The sequence below is a fragment of the Grampus griseus genome, assembly GCF_964374135.1.
Source record: "Grampus griseus genome assembly, chromosome: 6".
NCBI lineage: Eukaryota > Metazoa > Chordata > Mammalia > Artiodactyla > Delphinidae > Grampus > Grampus griseus.
This window is the reverse complement of record NC_139000.1, coordinates 14,800,052-14,823,237: the sequence shown is the minus strand read 5'-3', so window position 1 is coordinate 14,823,237 and position 23,186 is coordinate 14,800,052.

The window sequence follows — 23,186 nt, the reverse complement described above, 5'->3', positions numbered from 1 at the left end:
CTTAGACATTTGAAACCAGAGATGAACTGAAACGAAATAAAACTGAAACTCAGATGTGACCTAACCCAACTCATGACTGAATTTAATTGAAATTTTAAGTCCTTATTCTAGCTTCCTCACTGAGCAAAGGGTTTGTATCTCTGGGATAAAATAATATTTACTCCAGTCTCTATGGTTGATTAAAACACAATATCTGGATACAGTAAAATTTCAAGTTTGCAAAAAAACAGGCAACTTCTACTTATCTATAAGCAAGAGGAAATAATAGTCAATAAGAGCACACCCACAGGTGACCCAGATACTAGAATTAATAGACAATGACTTCTAAAAATTATAAATATATGGTAAAATAATATAAGGATGAAAAGATAGACAAAAACATTGAGAAAGTTAATAAAGATTCTCTAAAACAGTTCCAAATAAATACTACAAAACTCAAAAGTACAGTATCTGAAAGAAAGAATTAATTGGCTAGGCTTAACAGCAGACCTGACACAGCTGAATAAAGGAGCAGTGAATTAAAAAACAAATCAATTGAAACTATACAACCTAAAGCACACAGAGAAAAAATACTGAAAAAGGTACATGTAAGACTACAACATATGATGTAACTGGAGCCCCAGAAGGAGAGAATAGAACAGAAGAAGTATTAGAAGAGATAACTGCCAAAGATTTTCCAAAATTGATGAAAAAGACCAAATCATAGATTCAAGAATCTATTTCTTTTCTGAAACTCAACCTGGTTGATGATAATCCTAACTAGTCTCAAGGTGCCAGATATGAGCACTGGGTAATTTCCCCTGTACCAGGATCTGTTTTCCCTCTGCTGACTCCCATGGACTGACCTCCTGACTTTACCCCCTACTCTAGCGCCTCTCAGACTTTTTCATGGTGCTGGACTATACTAAGAAGTCCATCATGGAAGCTGCCAATACCTCCATATCTGTCTAACTCGGACTAATCCGCCCACACCAAGCTACCAAGAGGAGTGGTAACTGGATGTTCTTCGCATCAAAATGTTGCTTGCATAGTGAACACCTGACCCAAAGTCAGTCCCTTCATAAATGGCCAACGACACCTGTTTTATCATGAAGTCAAGAATCTGTCCAGTAGGAATACACTTAATTAGCTAAACAAACTACCAGTAAAGAAAACTGAAGTGAATCAGGTTAATCTAAAATAAGAGATGAATGAAGCATTAGGTTTAGATGAAAAGCCAAAATGACAAAGACACGTGAGAGTTGGAGAGTAGGTCCCTGGGGCCATCTTGGATTATTCATTCATTTAATCTGTTCCAGATATAGAGCTTGCAAATTTCATTTGCAGGCCTACAACAAATGCTTCTAGAATGTCTCTTGTCTTTGCCACAATGATAAAAGCAGCCCAACTGTCTGTCTGTGAATGATTTGAAGATCTTTGCCTGGACCTGATTTTGCCATGCATAGCCGATGCAATGACCCTAAATACTGAGGTTGCTATACCATCAGAAAATTGTGTCCTGGGTGACTCTCCTCCCATAACCCACACTCTAGGTCCTAATGACTGAGGTCCCTCTCTGCCCCAGCTCGTTCCATGCTTGTCCCACCTACCAATCTCCTAAGCCCTTTGTTTTAGATATACCTTTCAGGAGTTGGTTCATATCAACAAATATTAACTGAACAACACTGTGTAAGCCATTATGCTACTTGTAATAAATAGATACACTGAATAGATTTCTTTTCATGAAAAATCTAGTTAATCAATAAAGTCAGCTTAAGGGGCTTTGTTAGGAAGGATCCTGAGGCCTGTTCCAAGCAGTATTGTAAGGAATGCTGTGATTGATTATTAATGTCTTCCTGGAGCAAGGAATTAGGGAGAGGTAGCACACTGTATACCTGCCATCCAGGCTCTAAGGGATATAAATATGTATTAAGGGAGCTCCTGTCCCAAAGAGTCTCTCAATCTATTGGAAAGACAGACAAATATATAACTAGCTAAAACATAAGACATACAAGCCAACAGTGAAATATTAACAAATTCTGTGACAACAGTTGGAGGGGGGAAACAATTTATCTTGACAATGAGGATTGAGAAAGGTCTTACGGAGGTGGCAAATTTGAGCTGGGCTTCAGATAGAATTAAACCATTTGGGAATCCAAGTCGAAGTTACAACACTGCCAGCAGCTCTTGGCCATATAATTTTGTGTCACTTCTTTTTTTTCTTTTTCAAATTCAGCATTTCATTTCGGACTTTGTGAGTTTTATGCCTGGTGTTATTAGAGTCAAGGAAGCTTTTGTCAAACTTGATCTCCAGGTTCCTTCCTTAATTCCTCTAAGGCAACATTTCACGGCCCTCTAGTTCATGCTATGCATGATCCCTCACCCACCCCATCCCTGTGCACGTCAGGGGGCTGGGATCTAAGTCCAGGCTCCATGGGCAGGGGAGGATTTCCACTGTCTCACAATGTACCCATTGTCATACCATCAAGTGTTAACTGCCTTCCTTGAAACATGACATTTTCCTTTGTACAATGACACAATGACTTGCAAATAAAGTGATATTAATAAATTTAATTTGTCATTATTTGCATCAAAGATGGTTATGATTCAGGTTGGGGGTCAAAAGAAGGTAGATTTCCCATTGAGTGCACTGGAATACGGCATCCTTGAAAGTGAGTTAGGCAAGAAAAAAAAAAGAAGGAGATCTGGGTTGAGATCCTTTCTCTGTTTTGCTCTGAGACATTCAGAAAAATCACATTTCCTCCGAGTCATCATTTTATCATGTGTCCAGTGAGATGGGTGGAGAAGATGATTTCTATGTGCTAGTCAGACATCAATTTCTGTGATGCCTAGAAAAAGGATAACTCTGGGCTTCCCTGGTGGTGCAGTGGTTGAGAGTCTGCCTGCCGATGCAGGGGACACGGGTTCGTGCCCCGGTCCGGGAAGATCCCACATGCCGCGGAGCGGCTGGGTCCATGAGCCATGGCCGCTGAGCCTGCGCGTCCGGAGCCTGTGCTCCGCAACGCGAGGGGCCACAACAGTGGGAGGCCCACGTACCGCAAGAAAAAGAAAGGAAAAAGAAAAGAAAAAGGATAACTCTGTGGAGAGTGAAGGGTGGGGCCAGAGGTTGGAATCAGACACTGGAAACCTGCGTCAAGCCACTGTCTTTACCAGTCAAGAATTCTGGACACTCACCCAGTTGACAGCAGGGGCGAAATGGAATAAAAACAGAGATATGGCTGGATCTACTCAGGAGCTAACCTCAGAATCAGCCACCTGTGATGGTAAGCAGGCGACTGACCATAGTACAAAGAAAGGTCAAAGGGAGAGCCATACATGAGCACAGAATTTTTGACAGAGTGACCTCATCTACTAGCAAAAGTGCTGCAATGAATTTTCCAGGCAGGACTAGGAAAGAGTGAGAGGATGGACAGAGGCATAGGAAGAAGAGGTAGCTCCCTCCTCACCAGCCAGTTTTAAAACATCTCCCCAAACTCACAAGATCCAGCCACTAACTTCCCAAGAACTTAGAATAATAGGGCTGAACTCAGCAGTCATCTATTTTTTTGAAAGCACAGAAAAACAACCACCACCAAAACAAAGCACTATATGAAGCATTTGAGAATAACTAAATGGTAATCTTCTTTTGACTAATTATAAATGTATTTGGAGTTCAGAAAAGAAAGGTCAGTATGAACTGCAGAGATAAGCAAAGGCCTCCTAGATGAGGCTGGCTTTTGAATTGACCTTGAAGAATGGAAAGGAATATTGAAAAGACAGTAATATGCTTTATCAAAGTAGGGGGTAGGATGTGAATACACATACACTTCAACAATAGGCAAATAATGAGAGAATCCATTTCAGGAGAGGCGAGGACATAAAGCAGAGGCTCAGAACTGGGACTCAGCATGACTTGTTTGGGGATGAAAAAGATAATTTTGATTTGACTGGTGAGCACGGAACATTGGGGGATATTTGGATGGGTCAAGGGGAGCTAGATTTTGGAGGACCTTCAAATCTGTGAAGTTTGGACTTAAGTCATAGTCAACATTAAGATTTATTGGTAAGCAACAGGGAACGGGGCGGGTGGCAGTACAAATGCAGGATTTTAAGAAGATAATTCGTATGGCTTATGAAAGAAGAATTGGCATAGGGGGCTGGCTTGGAGATTGTTGCAGAAATCCAGCCAGGGGTATTAAAGACCTAAACATATGGATAGATGCTCAAATATAGCCTTAAACTGAATGGATGAAGCCTAGATTGAGGAAATGGCTGCAGGAATGGAGAAAAAATGTCATCTGAGACAATTCAAGTGAATAGATGTCAACTCTCAATCATGAATTGGATACACAGGTGAAAAATCTGAAGAAAGATCTCTCTAGTTGTACACGTGTACCTTTAATGACTTTCTGTATAATTTTCTCAGGGAAAATAATATATAATTCCACTTTGGAATTAGATTTCACTTCAGGTCTAATTTAAGCAACGAGGATTAAAAGACTGACTTTCTAATGCAAGCTTTTGCTCCAGCCAATGGCAGGAACTTCAACAAAACCCAAGAGGAAGCTGTTCAGGATGGTTCTCACCCAATTTGGCAAGGTCCTCCTTCTCAAAATTCCTCAAGAAATTCACCAAATCTGAATAGTGCGAGAAAGGGTTTGACCTTTCCTGAGGGCCTCCCTAAGTATTTTACATACATCGTCACATTCTATTCTCATATCAACCTTGTGTATATGTGCACAATGCTTCCCACTTAATGACAAAGAAACAGGGAAGGAAGGAAGGAAGGAAGGAAGGAAGGAAGGAAGGAAGGAACGAGGGAGGGAGGGAGGGAGGGAGGGAGGGAGGGAGGGAAGGAGGGAGGAAGGAAGGAAGGAAGGAAGGAGGGAAGGAAGGAAGGAAGGAAGGCGAGACTCAGTCAGGGCCACCAGCCAGATGGTGGCAGCACTGGGGTTCCAATCTATCTCCAAACACACTTTTCCTTCTACACTGTGCAGGAACTATGCTCCCAGACCCAAGGGCATTTTTATTCTTTGATTCAAAGTGACATGCTGTAAATAACTCTCTCTTTTCGAGTGCCCAGGCCCCAAACAGTCTTTGTAAGTTAAAAAAAAAAAGTGAAAAAAAATCATACGACCAGGAAGTTTCCTGCAGGGACAGGACTCCTCTCTGTATTGTGACTTGTTCCAAGATAAAGTCTGAAAAGAAGCTTTGGTTCCAAGGGCTGTTGTTAAGGATGTGCACAGTTTTTCTTCCGACTTCATATGCCCAGTTCCTCAGTCACCTTTATGCATTTCTTCCCTCAATAAATACATGTCCTGACCCTCACCTTGACTGTCCCCGGGGGATTTTATGCGCAGACTCACCTCATAGCTGGGTTCAATGAACTTTGCCTTACTCCTCTCTTAGGGCATCATCTGTTGACCTGCAGCACCTGAAAGGCCACACACCTGGTGATCTACTGAGATGCAGCAAGGTCCTCTTTGGCGTCTCCATAATTCCCGTGTCTGCCGCTTATTTCCACTTCAGTCTCCTGGGACGTAACTGCTATGAGCTGGAGGGAGGAAACAGGCAAAATGAGCTCAGAGAGGTAGGTTGGAGCAAATGACTAGTGCCCTGGCAGGAGACTGGATCTGAAAAAGAAAGCGTATCAAAAAGTTTCCCAGGACTTATGAAGGCTGAGTATCCATCAGAATATGTGGGTCTGTTTCAGTTTGCCAGTGAGCATATCAGAATGAGGGGCAAAAGTACAACAGGGGATCCCTAAATGTAGAATGGAAAGGGTGATATACACACCTTTGTTGGTGAGTGTATGCGACAGGGAACGAGCAAGAAAGCAGGATTTGGGGAAGATTAGGGTTTTCAGTCTTCAACAAATGTCCTTTGACTCCTTTTTATATGTCAGATAATGTGCTAGTTGGCAGGGATATAGCAAAGCAGACAGAATCCGTATCAGAGACTGGCATTAATCACGTGATCACATAAATGTATATATTTTAAACTGTGTTTAATGAAGAGAAAACCAATGGAGTTATGAGCATTTATAAAAGGAATCCTGACCTTGCCTATAGGTTCAGAGCTGTTGCAGTCAGGAGAGACAAGACACGTGAAGGTCCAGAGCAGAAAGCAGTCCCATGTGTTCTAAGCCCAGTGTGTAAAAAAATGCCAGTGTGGATGGGGGACAGAGTGGCACAATCCAGGGCAGGGAAAGTAGGTGAGAATCAACTTAAACAGAACTTTGTAGGCTACACTGAGAATTTTGATGATTGATGGATAGACAATCTGCTTTACTCACTGATTTGGGGGCATCATTTTGTGGATTTTAGTAGAAAAGTGAAATGACTAGGTTTGCAGTGTTTAAAGATGGTCCTGGCCATGAGGAAGGAAGCAGGATGCTGAAAGCTCACAAATGGGTAGCTGGTATCCAGCAAGATCTGCTGAAGTTAACATGTCACCCTGAGGGCAAGTGTGGATGAATACAGGAAAGGAGCCAGGTTTTGCTTAGTATCTTTTATATACCAGGGATTGTGACAAGGGTTTAGTGATTCTCATTTAAAATCTTTACAAAGTAGATGGTATTTCTGCCATTTGACAAATGAGGGAATATCTACTTTAGAGAAATCCATCCATCCATCCATCCATCCATCCATCCATCCACCTATTAGTTGACTGATTGATTCAGCAAATATTTTATGGAGTACCTACAATGAAGTTACCTTGCTAGCCACTGGGATTACATTGGTGAACAAGACACAATCCCACCTCTCAAATAATTTATAGGCTAGTGGAGATACAGTTGAGTAAGTGGATGATTAAGTTCAGTGGAGAAAGTTCTATGCTATGGGTCAGCCCATAGTGCTTGGAAGAGCAAAGACGAAATACCAATCCTTGTTATGGCAGGTCCGAAACTTACCTAAGATCTCACCACCAGTGTGTGTCAGAGCCAACTCTCAAATCTATATAGGTGTGCCTTAATCTGAAGCTCACATGCTTTTCACCTCACCATATTATGCAAGCAGTTACTTTGGATTTTTGGTAAACTCTCTGAAAACACATGACACATCTTGACTAAATCCCACCGGACGTTTAGCTGTGAAGCTCTGTGTGAAGAAGCACAAGGGAGGTTGGCAGACCTTGGAGCCCCTCCCCCATGCTGCCTGCACTGGGCTGAAGCCAGGCCGCCCTGGAAGCACTGAGCACTCAGGCCTCCGTAAGCACTTGTCCAGGACAGGCCGTGCATTTCATGAGCTCTGCCAAGGCAGAGGGGCACTTGGCACCTCAGCCAATGGAAATGGCCCCTTCAGGCCAAACAAAAAATGAAGTGCACAGGCTGCCAGCATTTTGGAGCATGAGAGAAAGAAATCTAGGTTGAGTGAGGAAGAGCTATTAATTACAGTCTCAGCTTGGGTCTGAGAGTCATGAGAAGTGCTTCGTCTGAAAATCACTTGTCTCAGAGAAAAGGAAAGCACTGTCACCCATCCTGTCCCATTCCTTGGGCCCAACCAGAGCCTTGCAGGAGTGCATGAACACACACACACACACACGTTTTACCTATGTGCCAAGCATGACACTTAGTGTTTTTCTGCACTATCTTATTTCATTTCATCCCTACAATAGCCCCTTATGATTATTTCTTAATTATTATATGTATATTCCATAACAATAGACCAAAAATACAGAGCTGTTCATTTTCAGGCCGTATTTTATTCTTCCAGAATCTTTTCTGACTTTTTTTTTTTTTTTTTTTTTTTTGCGGTACGCGGGCCTCTCACTGTTGTGGCCTCTCCCATTGCGGGGCATAGGCTCCGGATGCGCAGGCTCAGCGGTCATGGCTCACGGGCCCAGCAGCTCCGCGGCATGTGGGACTGGGGCACGAACCCGTGTCCCCTGCATCGGCAGGCGGACTCTCAACCACCGCGCCACCAAGGAAGCCCTCTTTTCTGACTTTTAAGCAAATTTATAGAAAAGGACAAATTACTTAGAAAATATGCTATTTTACATTGATATCCTTTTCCCCACCATAACCCAGGAAAGGCATTGACATTTATTACTTCGGCCTTTGAGAGGGGTTATGCTACAACATCTTAGAAGCCTATAGGAAGGAGGGAAGCGGTCTATTTTTTTGGAGGGAGGGAGCGGAGAGACTAAGCTTCTCCCGTCTGGACAGGAGATGCAGCTGAGTGGCACACCCTGGCCTGGAGGACACCCTGACTAGGGAAAGGAGAGAGCCACCGCCTCTCAATAGTCAGGGAGACCACTATGCCAGCACCTCCAAGCCCTGTGGAATAGCTGTGCCTTGGAAAGGGGAGGCCAGGATCAACCCCTAGAGCCAAAGGACCAACTCTACAGAGAACATGGCACCCACAGCTGAGCAACAAACTGAAGTCTGTTACCTCCCCTGATTCCTAAAACTTATTCCACCAGCAGGGCACAGAGAGGCTATACTGGAAGGAGGGAAGCTTGCATATTCCATAAGCACCTCCATAGACATGGCTCATAAACCAACAAAAATAGGTTTATGGTGTATGAGGTCCATGCCCTTATACACAAATGCACAATCGTATGAACTCAGAGTTATACACAGTACCTCTATTATTTACTCTTTTTTTACATTAGCTGATTTTTTTAGTGTCTCCATGTGCGTGCGTGCGTGCGTGCATGTGTGTGTGTGTGTGTGTGTGTGCATGCATCTATGTATATGCATTTATGTAGAGGAAGGGGCTCCGAGGAGGGCCATCTGAATGATTCTTTCAGAGATACACATGAAAGTAATGGACTTTCTTAAAGACCCAAATAAACATTATTGAGTGGGAGACAAAATAGGAGAGAGAATGAGAGAGACAGCCGGGAAGCAAAGCCTCTGTGAATAGGGGCCAGGATGCCTTTCACCATGGGCAACCTCAAGGCCAGACTCAGAGCACAGATCGGGCAGCTGCCTGTCTGGCATGGTTGAGATCTCCCCTCTGCCATGAAGTCTCCTTCAGCACACTGATCTTTTCCCACACGTCCCTCTTTGGGTTTATGACAAAGATCTCATGCTTGGGCAGGGGTAGGGGAGATATTTATTTATGAACTCCTTATCAGTATAGTGAGTTATTTACAACCTCAGCCTAGAGATGAGGTTGAATTCCACTGGCATCACCGAGTGATTTTAGCAATATCTTGCTCTCTTCTTTGCTTCCACCTTCTCATGTATAAAATGTTTTCCTTGGTTTGGGGTTTTTTTTTTTTTTATCGAAGGGTAGTCGATTTACAATGTTTCGGGTGTACAGCAAAGTGATTCAGTTTTATATGTGTGTGTGTGTGTGTGTGTGTGTGTGTATATTCTTTTCCAGATTCTTTTCCATTATAGGTTATTACAAGATATTGAGTATAGTTCCCTGTGCTATACAGTAGATCCTTGTTGTTTATCTCTTTTATATATAGTAGTATGTATCTGTTAATCCCAATTCCCAATTTATCCCTCCTCCCCCTCCCCTTTGGTAAGCATGTTTGTTTTCTATGTCTGTGAGTCTGTTTCTGCTTCATAAATAAGTTCATTTATGTCATATTTTAGATTCCACATATAAGTGATATGTAATATTTGTCTTTGTCTGACTTACTTCAGTTAGTATGGTAATCTCTAAGTCCAGCCATATTGCTGCAAATGGCATTATTTCATTCTTTTTTATGGCTGAGTAGTATTCCATTGTGTGTATGTACATACGTGCCACATCTTCTTTATCCATTCATCTTTCAATGGACATTTAGGTTGCTTCTATGTCTCGGCTATTGTAAATTGTGCTGCTGCGAACACTGGGGTGTATGTATGGTTGCTTTTAACTATAGTATGGTAGGAGGATTAAATGAGGAGATGCAAGTGAAGTGGATGTCTCAGTCAATGCTATCATCATCACCACCATCATCATTAACATCACCATCACTACCATCATCACCATTCATATCCTATGTAAGATGTGGTCACAGATTGACCAGCTTTGGGATTGAGTACCATGGGAGATGAGAAATGGGCAGATGTGTTTTGATGTAGGAGAGGGAATGGGGAACTTCCAGGGATGAGGGTGATTTTGTCAAGAAAAGCAGAGCTGAGTTGGGCCCCTGAGTTGATGGTGACATGGGGGTGTACCCTCACGTGTGTGTGGATGTGGGGACGAATGGCCTCTGACAGCAGCAGTTCCATTAGCTTCTTCAAGCTTGATGGGAGGAGAGCCACTGCAGAGATTAGTCAGACATCCTCTGTCACCAGGTCTGCCCCCTTCTAGGTCCCTGCCAGAGTCCTGCAGTCTTGCAGTGTGAGAGCTCAAACAGACTTCAGACATCTGCAGCACCATCCCCTTAAATGATGCAGAGGAGAGCAGTGCAGCTCAGAGAGGAAGGAAACTTGTCCAAGGTCAAGCTCTGGAGCTTGGGTCTGGAACACAGGTCACTAGACTCCCATTCCAGAGCACATTTCAATACCTACAGTGTCTCAACTCAAATTCCAGCACCAGCCCTTGATGGAGGCATTTATCACACAACTCCACTGCAGCTTCCCTGGGTCCTGACTCTGCCCCTAGCTAACTGTGGCCCTTAGGGGCACCCTCCCTTTCCCTGAGTTTGTAATTTGGGTGACTGATCTGGATGGTTTCTAAGGTCCCTTCAGCTTTAGCGATCTGTGCTCCCCCAGCTCACGAGTCACGGAGGCTGTCAGATGTCCGAGTAGGAGGAGGATGCAGCATGACAGGTGGTGTCCCTGGCTCTGGAGGGGAACTTGGCAGAGCTGCCTCCTCTGATGGGGATGGGGAGGGTGGGAGCTGGCAGAAGGATCCGCCCACCCTGGACAAAAGCTATGATTCACCCAGTGGAGGAAGGGAAGGAGGAAGACCCATCAGCCAGTAGCATGGAACTCCACGGGCGATGTATCTGAGACCTTCTAAGCCCTGGGCCTCCGTGTACAAAAGGCCTGAAGCTGACTCAGGCAAACCCAAAAGCTTGAATTTACAACTCTGAAACTGAGATTTATTTTTGTGACAAAGCTACTTCAGGATTATTCAGCAAGTTCTAGTGACTCAGTTTTCCATGGTACAGCCAGAGGGGTCTTTCTAAAATAAAAACTGGGCCATGGCATTTTCTTGCTTAAAAGAAAATTTTTAGGGACTCCCACAATCCTTGCCATGGCCTCTAGAGTCTGGTTAAATGTGGCCTTTGCCTGCCCCACTGGTCTACTCCCAGCCCTCTCCCCCTGCACCACTGCCGCCATTCCCAGAGGACCCTCACTCATGCCCTTCTCACTGCTTTTGCAACTGTTGTTCCTGCCTCCAGGAATGCTGTTCCCTGCACCTCTCTGCAATCTATCACTAATGTTTCTTTAGGTCTCTGATTAAATATTACTTTAGCAGCAAGGATCTTATTACTCCTCCCCAATCTAAATTATGACACCCTCTGATATTCTTGACCATAATAACATCATCTTTGTCCTTTTAGCACTTACCTCAATTTGTAACTGTATACTTGTTTGGGGTTATTTTTTGTTCTCGTCCCCCCATTATTCCCAAACTCCATAAGACCAAGAATCATATTTATCCCTTCCCTCCCTGAAATGCCAGCCCCTAGCACAGTGCCTGGCAAATAGTGAACACACAGTAAAAGATTTTTTTATTTGTTTTTTTTTAAAGGGGAAGGTAGGGTCATGGAGACCCACATCAGGAATAACTGTCATGAAATGTAAAATATCCGTAAGTCCTTCCCAAAGTATCTTCAGGGGGATTCGTGCATTCACGTAAAATCAGTGCTTTGTATCCCTCCTCCCAGAGGAGAGCAGTTTTAGAACCATAAAATGTTGAGACTCGACAGAACTCTAGGAAAAAAAAATATCTTGGCTAGTGGTTTCAAATTCTCTTTTAGGAGGAGAACCTGTTTCCCAGCCAAAGCTTTGTCCAAACCCCAATATATAAACCTCACGAAAGTAGAGATCTTTGGCTAATACGGGGGTCTGGGGTTAAGAGGGGCAGTGAATCCTAGAATCTTTACTCTCCGTCCCTAGGGTGGAGCAGTGGGGAGTGGTCCACTCTAGGTATAGGCAATAAGAGGGCATAGCGTCTGTAGAGAATTTAAAACAATAATACAATCGATAAACAATAAACACAAAACAGTAAGATCAACTAAAATTCGACTGGTTTCTTATTAGACAATTTCAGATAACGTCAGTGGTAAAATGCTCATTCTTTGCCAGGGTGGCAGGCCCCCATTCCTTGTATGCTGCAGATCCCATGCCCTTCCTCCACGGAATTTGCATCTGAAGCCCTCATCAAGGAAGCAACTAACTTGGTCAAAAAGTAGGGGCGCCCATGACAAGCAAGCTCAGGATGAGGTCACCCAAATGCAATGAAGTCAACCTCAGCTGAGCACCAGCTCCAAGGGCTGTTGTGTTACCCTTGTGGCTACTCGCAGAACAGAGGTGAGGGGCAGGAGTGGGCAGAAGTCAAAGGCACAGACTCTGTAGCCAGACTGCCTGGATTCAAATCCCAACCATGTCATTTACTAGTGTGTTGAGCGTGGGCAACTTACTTGACCTCTTTAAGCTCAAGTCTTCATCTATATAATGGGGATAATAAAGTGACCTACAGTCGAGTATTGCTTTGTCAATTAGAAAACAGAATCTATGCTAATTGTATGGCAAAGGAGTAAGCATAGTAGACATGAATCTTAGTCACTGCTTGGGATTTGCATGTTTGGAGTCGTCTTTATCTTGATGCCTGGTTGCTGGTCATTGGAGAAAACACGCGTGGTACCAGGGATGCCCTTGATGCTGGCATTGCAGGGGCACCTTTCTCCACCTGGGGATACTACTTGACAGGGGCTGAATGTACAAAATGCTGAGATCCACAAGAAGAAGCCAGGAGTTCCTGATGAAAGGAAACAAGAGCTTTATCTTTCTGCCTGATCTTGATAACCTAACAACTGAGTTGGAGGAGGGGAATTGGGACTGTTGCTGCTCTCTAGACAGCACCAAAGGCTAAAAATTTTTTAAATGATAATAATGGAAAATAAGTTTTCTTCTTAGGGTTAGGCTTGAGACACTGCTTTTCATGTTCCCATGATCCTGGTAGGCCTCATGAGCTTCCATGAAGCAGAATAATTTCTCCTTCTCTTATTTACCTAAAACCTCCAGTAAGCCCAGAGCAACCTCAGCACCTCAGAAACACAAACAGTATACATTGCACAATGCATCTTACTGATAGGTCTGTGATTTCATATGTTTGTACAGAGAGAAATGGAGACAGGAAATAGTATTTGCTGTGTGACTACCATGTGCCTGGCACCACTTAAGATACTTCTCATATAGCATCTCATTTTTTAAATCATGCAGTTCTACACACTTTACCCTTTATTTATTTTTATAGCATCTCATTTAATCCCCACAATAATACTGCAATATATTTCCATTTGTCAGATTGGAAAATTGAAGCTCAAGAGGTCAAGTAACTCGTCCAAGGTTACACATCTTAGAAGGATAGAGCAAGTATTAGAACCCAGGCCCATGAGAATCTGAAGTCTTTACTATTTCCTCTATGCTACTCCATTGCCCCTTTAGCATTTTATTTCTCAGGTATTAATTTATTCATTATTAAAACAGCCTTGGGAGGCAGGAGACATTGTATCCATTTTAGAGGGAAGAACAGAACTTTGGAGAGACAACAATGGTTATCCACTGTCACATAAAATTTCGAGGACACAGCTATGAGTCTAAAAGGCACAGAGTTTGACGAATGTCAAGCTGACTCCAGTGTGTCCAGGAGGATCTCAAATCCTCTGTAACTCCCTAGCACCTTTTCTGAGAGAGGCAGGGAAAGGAGCAGGGAGGGTAAGTCATTTTTCTGACGCCATGCAGTAAAATATTTCTCAGTCCTGCATCTGTAGGACTTTAGAGAACCTTTCTTGATGTCCTCTGTTTCAGGATCTTTCAAACCAAAGCCTTTTCCTGGATCCGTGTAGTATTATCGCTTGGGTGGAGTGGAATTTTCCATTTACTGAGTGAAACTGACTTCCGAGTGACAACATCCTCCCACCTAGAGCCTGGATGGGGCCCAGGCTTCAGGTTCCAAGCACTGCCATGAAATTCATGAGCCTGCATCTCCTGGGGCTGGGCCCATCGTGCCTGGTATGGGCAGGTTTCCACACTGAAGCCCGTCTCTGAGAGCTGAAGGGCATTTTCCACCCTGGTAGGAACATACAGAGAAACCCACTCCATCCTGCAGGCCCTTGCTAAGCAGAAATGCTCCATCCCGAGAACACATTAGTCATGGTGATGACTACTGCTGACTCGAAACAGTGCAAGATATGACACACAACAGCAGAGGGAGGAGGCCCCTGGGGATTGTCCAGACCAGCCTCAATAGTTTCTTGTTGAGGAAACTGAGGCCCAGTGGGGAGCAGTAACTCACCCAAGACCACCCAGTCAGTCATGATAGAAAGGAGTTGTAGCATCTGCTCACACTGATCAGGGCCTAGGGAACCTTGAAAGGTGGAGGTGGCCTAAAGCCACTGGAGAGGTATGGACATGTTTCGAGATCGGTTCCATTAGTGTCCTGGACAAATGCTGGCAAATTCTGGGCTGTGGGGATACGATCCAATCATGAGTCTCCAATCCCTTCCCCATCCCTCAGACTCTGAATATAGGAGATTAAGCCTGGGAGGCATCTCAGGAGAGTCTCTAGTGCGGATGCAGGATTGCAAACAATGTTGCTGAAGGTCAACAAGGTGAAGGGCTGCACGTGTGGTCCTGGAGCTGAGTGGAGCTCCTTGGACTTTCCGATTGGTGGCTGCGTTAGGAAAGCTGGCCCAGCTCCTACCCATCACATGCACTTGTCACATGGCCATTGTGATTGTATTCATTCATTCATTGAACAAATACACAGAGTGTGTCCACATGTGCCAACTACTGTCTTGGGTGCAGGGATACAGTAGCAAATTAAACAAAGTCCCTGCTCTCATGGGACCTGGAATTTTCAGACTCGTCTCAAACATCACTTCCTCAGTCAAGCCTTCTCAGGTCATCCTGTTAAGAAGCGGTCCAACTTCTTATAATTTTTACAGCATGCAGGGCCAGGAACTCAGTAATGCCTGACAAATGTTTCTTGGATTATTTGATTATCTCAGTTGGTCAATCATCCATTAATGCTTAGCATTTTTATGTACAAGGTCTTATATTGGTGTTAATCATAAATTGATGAATATTATGGTTTTCTGGATACATGTCTTTGGATATATGTCTTGTCTTCTTAAACATAATACAAGCTCCTTGATGATGACAGGGACTACAGGTAACCTGTCCATGTATAGTGGACTAGTGAACGTGAAGTTTTCTGGGAGTACATAGCTACTTAGCACATGTTATTAGAAGGAGCGAAGAAGGATGGCTACCAATGACAATTGTCTGAAGCTTCATAATTAGAGACATATATTGCCACCATTTCAAAGATGAGGGAACTATAAGTTTCCTAGGTAGGACATACTCAGAACCGGGAATGAAATCAAGGACTTCTGAATACAGTCCTGAGCTCTGTAAGTATCGGTTGAATGAGTGACTGAACGAATGGTCTTACTTTATCCCTGTACCACAGCAGTTTCTCACCAACAAGACATTTTTTTGGGGGGGAGGGGGTGGCAAAAAATGGAAATGCTTCCTATTTTTGAGGCTCTTCCAAAATGACCTGCACAAAATGTTTGCACAAATGTGGGCTCTGAGAGTTCATGGCACAAAGGAAGAGGTTCAGTGTGGAGGAAGTAATCACTTGAGGTCAGAGCTTCTTAGGGCCAGAGGGAGGAATGGGGATAAGACTTTGAGGACAGAGACTTCATCAAGCTACCAAGGACCTAGCATACGGCTCTCACGTAGTAGGCGCTCAATAAACATTGGATGAATTACTGAATGAATAGCACATTTTGCTGAGTTCTTTCCAACATTTTCATGCTACTTTTAGTGGGAAGATGGAAAACAGGGTAAAGTACTGGCCCAGAAGCCAGAGCAAAGCTGGAGCTAAGCAAGCACACAAGCTTTTATTTATGAAACCCTGTGCAGACTCTTTTCCTCTCACAATGAGTAGTGTTCATATTATGTGGTGTTACAAATGCTGGAGCAACCTTGTATTTATGGAGTGGCTGCCTGTGAGGGGTTCAGACCATTTTACAGACATGATCTCATTCATGCTGTCTCAAGTCTTCTATTCAATTACAGGATTGTTCCAAACGAGGCAAACTATTTCTTTCAGATGCACACTTAGAATTATCCATTCTCCTGTTACAGGTTCACCACCCAATGGCTCCAGAATTGCTGCAGCAGGAAAGGAGGTGGGAGGAAATGGAAATTTTCTGAATTTATAATTTATGAACTCTTCAAATATTAGGAAGTCACTCTTTGTATCCTTATGTTAAAAACAGGGGAAAGCACAGGCTATGACTTAGTCGCAGCCACATAATATAATAATAAAGAAAGGAAAAAAAGAATATTAATCCTTTATAACATTAGCTAGAGCTATAAAAATAGGAGTTAACCAATGTGGCTAAGAGGCAGAATAATTATAATCATAATAAGCATGAAAACAGATTGTGATATGGACTTATTCCCAAGCTAAGGATCATATGAAGTGGATTCTTCTCTTGCTCTGCCATGAATTACTTTGTGACCTTAAACTCCCAACTTCTCTGGAGCTTTGTTGCCTTCTCTGACATTGGAGGTAATTGGATTAGATACTCCCCAAGTCTCTTCCATCACCAGGATTTCACAAGTCTTTGTGGTTCTACCACAAAGTGGTGGTGATTTTTGTGGTGATTTTAGTGGTACTACTAAAATCACCACCACAACTACTGATGACTAATGTTTAATCAGAACATAATAGATACATGCCAAGTGTTTAATAGATGAATGTGTCTAGTTTTCAGTGGTTTTCACACTGGATTTAATACACATTTAGTATGTACCTATTATGTTCCAGGTATAACGATGTGCTAGAGTACAAAAAACTGTGAAAAAGCAAATCATCAACATGAATGTAGGCTATGAAGGGAGTCAAAATGATTAAATGTGAATGAATAGCAGAGGAGATGACATAAACTAGCTTTAAATGGATAATTAATACAAGTTCATCAGATGGGCTAGAAAGGGAGATGGTTGAAAGGAAAAGGCATTACATTCAGAGGGAAGAGCATGTATAAACACAGGAGGTGCGAAAAAGCTTCAGGAAATGTAAATAATGCCTGAAGTTGGATCGGGAGGAAGCCAGGCTGGAGAAGTAGGTGTGAGTCCCATGATTAAGAACCTCAAAACCTGGCTATGGGTCTCAGGCTTTGTTCTGTAGGAAACTGTGCCATTGAAGGGTTCCTAGCAGGAAATGATCATGTTTGATTTTCAGAAGGAACATTAGAAATGACTTCACCATATACTTCACTCCAAGGAAATCATGGACTAGATGTTATTCTTGTCTCACAAATGGAGAAGTTGAGATTCAGATAGGATAAGGCACCTACCTAGAACCAAATAGTTTAAAAACAACAGAGCCGGGATTACTCTCCTTTAATAAAAATATATCAAAATCTACCCTCTTCTACCTATATAACTTAACCTATTATTCCTCTATTGCACAGACCCCTTGTCTCAGCAGGTAAATCATTCACTTGTCCTCTGAGTGAGCAATGAAAAATCCCTCTCCTACTCTTGCCACCATGCTGTTCTGTCAATCTGGGATGTGCTCCCCCTGTCCTCCCCAGTCCAAATTCCACAACGATGTCAAGATTCAACTCGGGCTTCCCTGGTGGCGCAGTGGTTGAGAGTCTGCCTGCTGATGCGGGGGACACGGGTTTGTGCCCCGGTCCGCGAAGATCCCACATGCCGCGGAGCGGCTGGGCCCGTGAGCCATGGCCGCTGAGCCTGCGCGTCCGGAGCCTGTGCTCCGCAACGGGAGAGGCCACAACAGTGAGGGGCCCGCGTACCGCAAAAAAAAAAAAAAGAAGAAAGAATGAAGATTCAACTCAAGTTCCATCTCTTTTGGGAAACTTTCCCGGGCTGCTCTGGTTTCTACAGTGCTTTCAGAAGCCCTGCGTTATTCACAGTGTATACCACCTATCCTAACAATCTTCATCTACTCATCCCATTCGACAACCCCAGATGGTACCCAGCTTCTGTGTGCCTGAAATTATGCACGGCAATGGTGATACAACAAGGAGAAAGGACACAGCCTTTACCCTCATGTAGCTGAGATATAGTCTGAGGACACAGCAGGGAAGAACCATGCATTTACAAACCTGAATAGTGTTTCAAAGGAAGAGTGCAGGGTGCTGAGGGTGGACAAGAGGAGAAACACTCCAGGAACACAGGGAAGGCTGCCACGAAGAAACGGCGCTCAAGCTAGGGTCTGAAGGGTTAGAGGGTAGGGAGCGGTTAACTAGGTGCAGGAAATGGAAGATAAGGGGAGAAATGTGGCCTGGGCTGAAGGAACACCCTGCACAAAGCCCATGGTGAGAGAGGGCATGATGCACTGAGGAAAAGAAAGGAGGCCCTGTTCAGCCAGGATACATAAGGGCAAGCAACAGAAACTGAACTCTGGTGAAACTGAAGCCCAATAGAAAATTATTGGAAGGATATTGAGAAATTCACAGTCTTACTAGGAAGGCCTAGAAAACCAAAGGAGTCCACACCTCCAAAACCCTTAGCAAACATCAGCAGTCTGATAGGGATGATAGCACCACTGTTTTAACGTTGGGCTTCAGAGCTAGCATCATCCCACCCCCAGCACAGGGCTTCTGGTACCACCTCTGGCACCTTTGTCACCAGCGCCCTGGAAACAAGCAGATGTCACTTCTGCCACCATGATGAATTTTTATCCCAGTCTTTTTTTTTTCCTATGCCACTAGCTTCAGGTAGGCACCTCTGGCTGGTCAAGCATGCTCTCATTTTCTGGTTTAATAAGGAAGTTTACGTTGGGCTTTTTCCACTTCAATAGCAGGACAGACCGTTTCTCATCAAGATTTATAAGGTGGAAAACTCCCCATAGAAAGAAGGTTTGGGTGCTGGGCACACAGCAACACAACTGAAGGACAAGACTGCCTGTAGAATTCTCTAATTGTTTTAGTTGTGTTCATCTCATCTGCCAGACTGAATTGGGATCTCCTTTGGGGAAGTGCCTGTGCTTTCTCCCTCCCTCATAAGCTCAGCCATGACTGATGACACTGGCCACATACTCCCTGCCCAATAAATTCTTGTTGACTTCAGTCTAGTTCATTCTGCAAAGGTCATTTCATTTGACCTTAACTGGGAGGTGATTTTCAAATGTGAAATATGAATAATTCAGCCCTAGAGTCAGTAACATCTTCAGATAATCATGTCATCTGGCTATGCAGAACCTCTGGGCGTGGGGAAGTATTCTGGGATGTGAGCAGACACGGAATGGAAACTGATACCTGACGTACCCATCACTTCTCAGGGGCTTATTCCCTCTAGGGCAGGAGAGAAACTTACGTCTTAAAGATGCATTTGGACAATCCACTATTAGGTAGTGGTTACTTAGGTGAAAAAGTCTCCTTAAAAAATGAACAGTCTACACAATCAGGTGCAATGCCTCAGAGCAAGGAATTTCTTCTCTCATTTTCTTTTACAGGGCTTTGGTGAAAGGAGTGCTAGGTTAGGAACCAGAATATCTGAGTCTGGCTCTGAGCTGATTATTAGACACGAGGTCTTGGTCTATTTCCATGATTTCCTGGATCTTCAGGCTCCTCTTCTATGAAATGGGCATGGTGATTTATTAGCCTGCAAGCTAGGCATCGGTTGTTTCTGCTTGTCCCTTCTTCTTCTGGAAATTGTTCATACATTCTCTTCTAGAATGATGGTTCTCAAATTTGATCATACATCAGAATCACATGGAGGGCTTGTTAAATCACAGATTCCTGAACCTCCTTCCAGAGCTTCTGATTTTAAAGGTCTGGAATAGTGTTTGAGAATTTATATTTCTAGGTGTTTTCCAGGGGATGTTGATGCTACTGCTACTGTCCCAGTGACCACACTTTGAGAACCACAATGCTAGAAACCAACCCCCTTTTACGTTCAGTCTGTGGGGTTTAAGAGGTTCATTTCAGCCTTTGCCTCCAAAGGTGGGAACACAAACTAGGCCTGACTAATTAGTTTATTCAAACCACCTAGCCACAGAGGATGACTTGGGATGGGCAGGAGAACCAGGTCCATCCAATGGACATCTTTCTTCAAGGGTTGCTCACCTGGTAGAATGGGAGCCTGAATCCACTGGGGGCTATCTTGCATCTCTCTCATTCATTCATTCATTCATTCATTTTGTGGTATGCGGGCTTCTCACTGTTGCGGCCTCTCCCGTTGCGGAGCACAGGCTCCGGACGCGCAGGCTCAGTGGCCATGGCTCATGGGCCCAGCTGCTCTGCAGCATGTGGGATCTTCCCGGACCGGGGCACAAACCCGTGTCCCCTGCATCGGCAGGCGGACTCTCAAACACTGCACCACCAGGGAAGCCCTATCTTGCATCTCTTGATGACTATACCAACAGATGAAATCAGAGCATAGACATGCAAAACATAGATTCTTGAAACTCAACTTGAGCTTCTCCAGTCATCCTTGAAGGATGCTATATGAGACCACACATTCTCTTTTTTGTCTGAGCCACTTGGATTTCTGTCACTTGCAACCAAATAATCCAGCATAATACATACACTTCACTTAACTTCCCAAGAACAGTGTGGGTTTAGTCCCTTAAAAAACAAACAAGAAACTTCCAACTGTGAGACAATGACCAAACAGGAAAATAATGAGATGGTGATACAGTTCCATCAGGACTAACTTGCCAGACAATCTGAGAACAGCACACCAAAAACCACCATGATAATCAGAAGAATAGTAAGGAACCATTGCTGAGTAGTCAATGAATATCAGGCTTTCTGCTTAAAGACTTACATGTATTATCTAACTTAATCCACACAATGACTCTTGGAGGCAAATATTATCATAACATTAGCTCATGGATAAGGATACTGAACCTCAGACATTTTTAAGAAACTTACCCAAGTTTACTAACCCAGTAAAAGACAGCAAGAAAAGAAGAAAGGGGGGAAAAAGTCCATCCAATTGGCCTGGCTCCAGAAGCCATATTCTGTTATCCTTGTGAGATCAGAAGTCTTGACCTTCTGTTTTAATTTAGAGACCACATCATCTTGAGGATATGAAGATGATGCTTGATTCAAACAAAGGAACAAATGTGGGCCCTTTGGAGAAGCAAGAAAACTCACAACACAATTTGGCCTTGGCTCAGAGGATTGAGAAGCCTCCAGCTGACTTCAAATTGGCAGGGTGGTGAGAGCCTTCTGGAGTTGTCTGAGGGTCTGGAAATAACTGCTTCTGTCTCTGTGGCTGACTGACCATCTTTGCCTGCCTTGAACTCTGTGCAGCACCCACTTCAGGGACCCCTGACAAAGGCACCTGATGGTAGCATGCCCAGATCCTTTCCTGCCCTGACATCAACAAACTCTTAAACTGCCCACTTGTCTCAACTCATTTGGTTACACTGACAGCTGCCCAAATCTGTGGTCTGTCCAATTTATCTAATCAGCATCCCCCACCAGCCTGCCTCTAAGTGCCTGTACCAAAAACAGAATTTTGTAGGCATTCCAAAGATCCCCAGTAAATATTTTATTAGTGACCAATTTCCCCCATCTCAAAAATATATACTCAGATAGTCTGGTTATATAAACAGATTGATTTTTCCAATAACTTTCAGTCCTTTTCAGTATGTTGCATATCACAACTTTTCTACTCTTCAATCTGTTTTTGTTCCAAGGTGCAATGGCAGCCTGATTCCTCCTGTGTATACAATGGAGATGGCAGAATTTTATCCAGTGTTGTCTGATCAGTCCTTCTTTGTTGCCTGCATGAATTCTTTCACCAACTTCCTAACCTGAATTCTTACCTCCATTCTCACTCCACACACCTAAACCATGCTTCTCCACGCGGCACAGCTGTCTTTCTGAAACATCAAGATTCTTTGACTCATAAGCTGAAAACCTGCTATCAGTTCAACCTATTGTGTGTGCCACGTGAACTCTTCCACATACTCTTCCTAAACTTTGATTCCAGCCTTGCTTCCTTGCAGCCACACCCCAACTGTATATTCAGCCCTGGTCTACCCTGGAGAGACCCCTGTTCCCTGAATTCAGACTCTGAACCTTTGCTAAGGATTGTTTCCTGGCGTGGTAGCGACCATACTCCTGCATTGTCTGTGCCCATCCAGACATTACCCATCCTTCAAGTTCCAGCTGAAAATCGTCCTTCTCTACGACACAGACTCACATCCCCTCGACTGGAGATAGTATCTGCCTCCTCTGGACTTCCATAGCACTTTTACTGCTCCTCTCTCACACTTCCTAGCCCTGTCTCTATTACAGTTATTTATAGGTACAAATCTTATCTCCCCCCACTAGTCTATAAAATCTTTGAATACACAGTCCCTGTGTCATTCATCAACATATTCTACACTGGACCTGGCTTAGTACCTTGCACATTTTGGAAACTCACATATCTAATAAATAAATAAACTGATGGGGTTCTGGGATGCAACCCTACCCCAAAATGTCCCTCTTACAGTTTGTCATATTGATGGAAATTCCACAGTATAAGATTAGTTGCCCTGGGCTGGCAACTAAGTACTATTGTAGGGATATCCCAGTAGACCATACTTAACAACAAATGTCTCCAGTGATGTGGTCAGTGGCCAAGTATCCCTGGAGCAACTGGGGACCCAGTCTGAAGCAGCCCCCAATCAGCATGATTTTTCCAAGTATAATGCTTTATCTTTTAAAATTCATGTGTGTTTTAAATTCTACTCCATAAGATACCAATATTTTATTTAATATAAATGTTTCCTCTTAATATAAATGGTCAAAATGCCCCAGGCATTTATGCCAGGTATGCCCTGTGGATCTGAATACTTTTTGGCTCTCTATCATAGATGATGTTACCCTTGACTGCAAGGCACAGGGTTAAAGGGTCTGAGTCATGAATATATTTCCGTGAATTAATGGTTCAGCTCATTTCCAGCTGAAGGCAAAGGGAAGACAATAGGAGATATAAGATACTTACTAGGGACCAACTAGTATTGTGTTTCTGCAAAACAGATCTGGGGAGACACAGGTAGAGAGAATGTCCTTAGCATGTGAGACTA